Source organism: Gracilinanus agilis, chromosome 3 (genome assembly GCF_016433145.1).
Source record: "Gracilinanus agilis isolate LMUSP501 chromosome 3, AgileGrace, whole genome shotgun sequence".
In the NCBI taxonomy this organism is placed as follows: domain Eukaryota; kingdom Metazoa; phylum Chordata; class Mammalia; order Didelphimorphia; family Didelphidae; genus Gracilinanus; species Gracilinanus agilis.
Window position 1 is genome coordinate 388,012,820 of NC_058132.1, and position 8,139 is coordinate 388,020,958.

Sequence of the window (8,139 nt, forward strand, 5' to 3'; positions counted from 1 at the left end):
GATTGCTTCCATCTATCCATCTCATCCTCTTTTCTGTTTCTTTCCTTTTTGCCTTCAATATTTCCCAGGATCAATCTTTTCCATTGAGTTCTATCTTCTCATTATGTGACCAAAGTATTTGAGCTCAGCTTCGGTATTTGTCCTTCCTATGAGTAATCATAGTTAATCTCTTTTAGTTTTAATTAATTTGATCTTTCTGTTTATGAGACTCCCAAATGTTGTTCTCCAGCACTACAATTCAAAAGCATTAATTTTGTGGCGTTCAGCTTTCCATATATATATATATATGTGTATGTATGTGTGTATGTATGTATATAAATATATATATACATGCATATATATATATATATATTTTACATATGTGAAGTCACAGCAGCAGTGTAGGACAAAATCTAGGACTTTCATTCCCTCATCAATTCATGGTTAGCTCCAATGCTACTTATCTGACTGCAGAATTACAGACATGCTCCTCTCCCCTCTCTAAGATGTTATTATCTAGTACTTCTTACTATTCCCCACTTTCTTTCTATTGAGAATAGGTACCAAATTTGTACTTTTTCTAATTCCTATGTCCTTTATCCAAAAGACTATGTCTTTTGAGGACCAGCACAAAGGAGTAACTGTCATAAAAACATCCAAAGCCAACTTAAGAATAGTTCCTCACCCTCAGAGGTGCCAGTTGGCAGATCCCACACCCTCAAATGGAAGATAGAATCAAGATCTCAAAGTTTCATCCCTCTCTAATCTCATGAAGTTGAATAGAGAACTCTCTCAATCAACATCCTATATGGAAAAAAAAACTTGCTGATATGAAAATCCAAATACAAAAATGAATTTCCAAATTGAATTTTTTAAATCTACCATAACAAGCACATTTAATCAGAAAAGAAGCAAACTGTTTTGAAAACTGTTCTAATACCAATAATCTTTAAAATTTTTTATTTTATATTTTTCCAGGTCACATGTAGATTCAATTTTAATATTTTAATAATCTTATAATAATCTTATAATATAATAATTTATAGTAATATAAAATTTATAATAATTTATAATAATAAAAATTAATAATTCTCTGACATTTTGTGATATGTGTTCTCTCCCTTGTTATAAGTAAAGTGTGTGCAGAGGATGCAGAGACATGAAAAAGCAGGATAATATGTAATACACCCTCCATGATAATCCTCTTTTGTATGTGTGTATACATATATAAAATGAGTACAAAGAGTCAATGACCTACTTCAAAATAGACCCCTGAAAAAATTAAATAAATTTATTTCTAACCCTCTATAAGCTTCCCCTGCCTACCTTTGTTTCCAGTTTTTTTTATTCAAAGTAGCATTCAAGCCTCTTAGAACTGAGGAAGTTTTTAAAATCTAGACAGAAACATATAAATTGTCATTCTATTTTGTAATTTAGTGGGAACAATTTTTATAAGTGAAAAAATATTGGGATGGATTTATTCATCAATAAGAAATGGAAGCTTGAAAAATCTTGAGAAAGATAACACGTTATCAGGCCTTGTAAAAGAATTGAAAAGTAGAAATAAAGGTCAGTGTAGAAGATCCAATTCTATTTCTAGTTCTTCTACCTTCTATCTGTGTGACCTTAGGCATGTCACTTCCCCTTGAAGGACCTCAGTTTCCTTCTCTGTCAGATGAGGGAATTGGCCTGATAATTTCTACATTTATTCTCAACACTGGAATTCAATCTTCAGACATTCCAGTGTGTATATGAAAAGCCACTATGTCTCTTTTTAATCATAAAAATGAAGCTCCAACCAACACAAGTGAAATGCAGACAACTCCTTATTTCTCTTGCACCCAAATGAAAATATGACCTAGTGTGTCAAAACTTTCTGAACGTTTTTATGTCCTAGTTAGTAAATGAGTGGAAATCATTAGAGAATATTTTTATTAACATTAATTTCTACATCAGAAAAAATAAATGATCCTCCAATTCTCTGCCTTCCTTTGTTCTCACCTTCAAATTGTTGCAGTCTTTGGAAAGAATAAAAGATGACACTTGAGTAGCTCACAAATCAGGCTTAACTGTTCCCATGTCAGTTTGAGTTTAAAGTAGATTACTTTCCTCTAACGACCCTTTCAGAGACGGTGCTCTGGACCAGTTCTGGGTCACCTCTTAGAATGATTTATGCAGCACCTATCTAAATTTTTAAATACCTAAAAATCCTACCTCCTATCTAGCTTTGTGCTGCTAAAGCAACTACGATTTAGTATCCTTTGTCAATTTAATAGCCCAAGAAAAGAAAGAAAGGAAATATTTTCCTTTTCTTTAACTTTTTGCTTTTCTGTTTGCTCTTTCTTCTCTAAATGCTATTTTCCCCTTAGTACTTAGAACAATGTTCTGAACAATAGACACTTAATAAATAAATATTTGTTGAATGACAGTCTTAGAGAAATTATCTCAGAATAAAATAGAAATCAAAGTAAAGATTATTTGACTTATGTAGGAATATAAGGCAGTTAACCATAACACAAATATGTGTAGCTGAGGCGAGAAAGGAACTGATTTGAAACCATTAGCCAGAGTATTCCAAGGAAACTCAGTATCATCTCATCTTCAACTCTTCTCTTATTCGCCCCTCATAGTCAACCAATTGCCAAATTTTATAATTGGTTTTTATACAGTCCCTTGTCTCCTTTCACCCACCATAAGTCAATAACAATAAGCATCTCTTAAATCCTTACTAAATGACAGACACTATGCAAAGCACAAGGGATATTTTAAAAAAGACAAAAATACAATCCATTCCCTTAAGGAAACCTTAACCTTCAAATGAGAAGCTCACATTATTAAGTTCACATCCTTAATCACCTGTGACCTAGAGTAGATTATTGCAATAGACCAGTGTTTCCCAAAGTGGGCGCCACCACCCCCTGGTGGGTGCTGCAACGATCCAGGAGGGTGGTGATGGCCACAGGTGCATTTATCTTTCCTATGAATTGCTATTAAAATTAAAAAAAATTAATTTCCAGGGGCTAAGTAATGTTTTTTCTGGAAAGGGGGCGGTAGGCCAAAAAAGTTTGGGAACCACTGCAATAGACCATGTCACTCCCATGCTCAGTAAATTTCAGTGACTCCCTATTTCCTCTAAGATCAAAAATAGTATCTTTCCTTTAGCATTTAAAGCTCTTCACAAAGTGACCTGTACCATCTTACATTCTACTTCCCTTTGTGCACTCCATCCTCCAACCCTACTAGGCTACTTGTTCTTTTTTGGACTAGAAATTCCTCCTCCCATTTCTGTATTAAGTGCTTCAGGATTTGAAAGAAGTTAGGGGATCTAGGAAGTGGGGATGAGAAGGGAGAGCATTCTAGGCAGGGGAGACAATTAAAGAAAATGTCCTGAACTGAAAGATGGAGAGTCTTGTTGATGGAACAGCAAGATGGAATTATTTGCATAGAGATGATAACAGAATCCATGGAAGCTAATGAGATTATCAACTGAAATTGTATAGAGGCTCTTCCTCCTCCATCCTCCTTGGTTTCCCTTATCTGCTCATGCCTCATACTGCCTCTGCTGCTGGCCCAGGATCCGTGCCAGTTCCCTTCACTATGGAGAATTATCATTAATCAGACCAACAGAAGCTTTAGACATTGAAGGATGCTGCCAGTCAATTCCATCTAAGCCACCACTGCAGCCAGCTTGGGTCACTCCACACCATTTAGTAGTGGAATGAAGATCATGGCAGTCCTTTTCTTCTCAGACCCATGGGTTGCCAGCAATGACTATGCTGTGTTCTCCAAGGGTCATAAGGCTCTATGGAGTCTGGGCTGAGGCAGGTTTCCTGCCAGAGGCCAAGCTATTGAATCTGAGGAAGATCAGCTCCATTCTGGATGGCCACCCAGTCCCATACAAACATTTATAGAAGTGGTTACTGGTTCCCTAGATCAAAGGCTTGGAACAGCTTGTGTAATGGTCTATATAGACATAGATAATTCGTTTGACAAAACCAAAGATGGTATCTATTGTATGCTGAGTGATAGAGAGGTGTCTGAAGATTCCATGAGGAATATTATGGCCTTCACAGGATTCTATAATTTGGACTACCTGGTGGCTATCTTTGATATTAATTAGTTGGGTTAGAGTGACCCTGCTCCACTGCAGCACCAAGTGGACATATACCAGAAGTGGCATGAATCCTTTGAGTGGAATGCAATCATGATGGATGGACACCTTGTTGTTGGAGGAACTCTGCAAGGCCTTTGACCAGGGCAAGCATAAACCACTGGCTGTCATTACAAAGGCATAGAAGGGCAGAGGAATCTCCAGTACGTAAGATAAGGAGTCTTGGCATGATCCTTCCCCAAAATATGACAGAATAGGTCATCAAGGAAATATATAGACAAATTCAAGGAAGAAAAAGATCCTAGTGATGCTCCCTAAAGAGGATGCCCCCAAGGTAAATATCTGAATGTCATCTTTCCCAAATTACAAACTTGGAGAAAAGATGGCAACATGATTGTCTTGGATGGGGACACTATTTTAGAACTCTTCAAAATAGAGCATCCCGATCACTCATTGAATGTTTCATTGCAGAACAGAAAACAGTGAGCATCACCATAGGATACACCATCCAAGACAGAGCCATGCCTTTCTGCAGCACCTTTACTACCTTCTTCTCCAAGGCCTTTGACCAGATGCAGATGGCAACAGTTTCTAAGAGTAACATCAAACTGTGTAGCTCCCACTGTGGAGTGCCCATCAGTGAAGATAGTCCTTCTCAGATGGCCCTTGAAGACCATGACATGTTCTGCAGCATTCCTAGTGGGACTGTCTTTTACCCTAGTGATGTTGTATCTAGTGAAAAAGTAGAGTTAGCTGCCAGCATGAAGGCCATCTGTTTCATAAGGACCAGCTGCCCAGAGAATACGGTCATTTATAATAACACTGAAGACTTCAAAGTTGGCCAGGCTAAGGTGTTCCTGAAGAGCAAGGATGACCAGTTGGCTATGACTAGAGCTGGAGTGATCCTCCATAAAGCTACAGCAGTTATAGAGCAGCTGTAGAAAGAAAACATCAGGGGGCAGCTAGTCGATCAGTGGATTGAGAGTCAGGCCCAGAGATGGGAGGTCCTGGGTTCAAATTTGACCTCAGACACTTCCTAACTGTGTGACCCTGGGCAAGTCACTTAACCCCCATTGCCTAGCCCTTACCACTTTTCTGCCTTGGAACCAAGACATAGTATTGATTTCAAGATGGAAGGTAAGGATTTAAAAAAAAAAAAAAGAAAGAAAAGATCAATAGCCATGTTTGATCCCCTTAAAATTAAGTCCCTGGATAAGAAACTCATCCTTGATAATGCCTATATATAAAATGGCCATATCGTAACTGTGGAAGACCATTACTATGAAAGTGACATAGAAGGGGCTATGGCTGCCATTGTAGTGGGTGACATCACCATCACCCACTTGGTAGTGGGCAGCATCACAGTAAGGGGGAAGTCAGCAGAGCTACTGAAAGAGGCCTTGTCTCAAGTCTAAACACCTACTGGTAATGCCAGACCAAAACAAGGGATAGGAAACAAAGAGAGAAACATTAAATACAGAAAGTCACTTTTTTTTCTACTGGGGATCAGTAAAAATAATTTTGAGAAGAAAACAAGAGAAATTATATAGAAGAAGGAGAGAATCTGGCCCAGATGATGGGGTCTGGGAATGTTTAGCAAGTAAAATTTGTAAATTCTAGCAAGAGAGCAGTGTTAACAGAAACCTAGAATGAAAATAATTTCAGAGAAGGTAATCAATAATGTCAAAAGCCTCAGATGAAAATTGAGCAGAGGCCTTTAGATTTGTCAATTAAAAGTTTTTGGAAAGAGCAGTCTCAGTTCAAGGAGACTAAAAGAAGAGATTAAGAGGAAAGGATGAGGAGATACCAGTTATAGATTGTCTTCTAAAGCTCAGCCACAAAAAAAGTAGGAAAGATTTAGGATTTTACTAAAAACAGATCAAGTAAGGATTTTTTGAGGTTGGGGGAGACATTGGTGTGTTTACATGCAGCAAGGAAACAGTCAGTAGACAGAGAGGCTGAAGATTAGTGAGAGAAAGGGGATGATAGAACAGACAATATGCAGTCAGAAATGAAATGTTATAAGATCACTTGTGTATGTAAAGGTTTGCCTTTATATTTACCTTGGCAATAAGAAAAACCACCTCATTATAATGATGTGTGGGACAAAATGTCCTGTAGAACCTGCAAGTAGTTGTAAACAATCAAGAGAACAAAGAAACAATAACTAGTTGATTGGTATGGGACTACCTTTCAGATAAGACACATGTATTACTTAGATTCACAATGATGAGAAAACTCCTCATATCAATCTTTAAAAGCAACCTTGGTCCTTGGTTAGGGGTCTCTGAACAGCAAGTGCAGGTGGTTCAGTTTCCCAGTCACATAAAACTAGGGACAAATAATGCTCAATTTCCGCGGTCACTGCCTTTTTAGAGTATGTGCAGAAAAGAGCAAAATGTGAACAAAAACTGCCCCGCAGTGTTTAACATATCTTTAATATCCTATTTACACTGTGATTTATTGCCCTCCACCCCAGTGAGCAAATAGAATGAACCATGGGTAAAATAACATCAGTTTCAGTTTATTGGAGACACAGAGCAACCCCTACTCACTTTTATTCTTGCTTTTACCTTTTTTTTTTAACATTTATTAATAATCATTTTTAACATGGTTACATGATTCATGCTCCTACTTTCCCCTTCACCCCCTGCACTCCCCCCACCCATGGCCGACGCACATTTCCACTGGTTTTGTCATGTGTCCTTGATCAAGACCTATTTCCAGATTGTTGGTGGTTGCATTGGTGTGGTAATTTCGAGTCCACATCCCCAATCATGTCCACCCCGACCCATACGTTCAGCAGTTGTTTTTCTTATATGTTTCCTCTCCTGCAGTCCTTCCTCTGAATGTGGGTAGCATCTTTACCATAAATCCCTCAGAGCTGTCCTGGGTCATTGCATTGTTGCTGGTACAGAAGCCCATTACATTCGATTTTACCACAGTATATCAGTCTCTGTGTACAATGTTCTTCTGGCTCTGCTCCTTTCATTCTGCATCAGTTCCTGGAGGTCTCTCCAGTTCGCCTGGAACTTCTCCAGTTTGTTATTCCTTTTAGCACAATAGTATTCCATCACCTGAATATACCACAGTTTGTTCAGCCATTCCCCAATTGAAGGACATGCCCTCCTTTTCCAATTTGTTGCCACCACAAAAAGCGCAGCTATAAATATTTTCGTACAAGTCTGTTTATCTATGATCTCTTTGGGGTACAAACCCAGCAATGGTATGGCTGGATGAAAGGGCAGGCATTCTTTTATAGCCCTTTGAGCATGATTCCAAATTGCCAGCCAGAATGGCTGGATCAGTTCACAACTCCACCAGCAATGCATTAATGTCCCAATTTTGCCACATCCCCTCCAACATTCATTACTCTCCCCTTCTTTCATTTTAGCCAATCTGCTAGGTGTGAGGTGATACCTCAGAGTTGTTTTAATTTGCATTTCTCTAATTATTAGAGATTTGGAACACTTTCTCATGTACTTATTGATACTTTTGATTTCTTTACCAGAAAATTGCCTATTCATGTCTCTTGCCCATTTATCAATTGGGGAATGGCTTGATTTTTTATACAATTGCTTTAACTCCTTGTATATTTGAGTAATTAGACCCCTGTCAGAGTTTTTCGTTATAAAGATTTTTTCCCAATTTGTTGTTTCCCTTCTGATTTTGACTACATTGTTTTTGTTTGTACAAAAGCTATTTAGTTTAATATAATCAAAACCATTTAATTTACATTTTGTAATTTTCTCTAACTCTTGCTTGGTTTTAAAGTCTTTCCTTTCCCAGAGATCTGACAAGTATACTATTCTGTGTTCACTTAACTTATTTATAGTTTCCCTCTTTATATTCAAGTCATTCACTCATGCTGAATTTATCTTGGTGTAGGGTGTGAGATGTTGATCTAAACCTAATCTCTCCCATATTGTTTTCCAAATTTCCCAGCAGTTTTTGTCAAATAGTGGATTCATGTCCCAAAAGTTGGGCTCTTTGGGTTTATCATACACTGTCTTGCTGATGTCATTTATCCCAAGTCTATTCCATTGATC

General features: G+C 37.8%; 1 pseudogene; it reads left to right on the top strand.

Moving 5' to 3' along the window:
* The first annotated feature begins 3,576 nt into the window (after nucleotides 1–3,576).
* Nucleotides 3,577–5,505, top strand: LOC123241608 (annotated as a pseudogene).
* The last annotated feature ends 2,634 nt before the right edge of the window (nucleotides 5,506–8,139 follow it).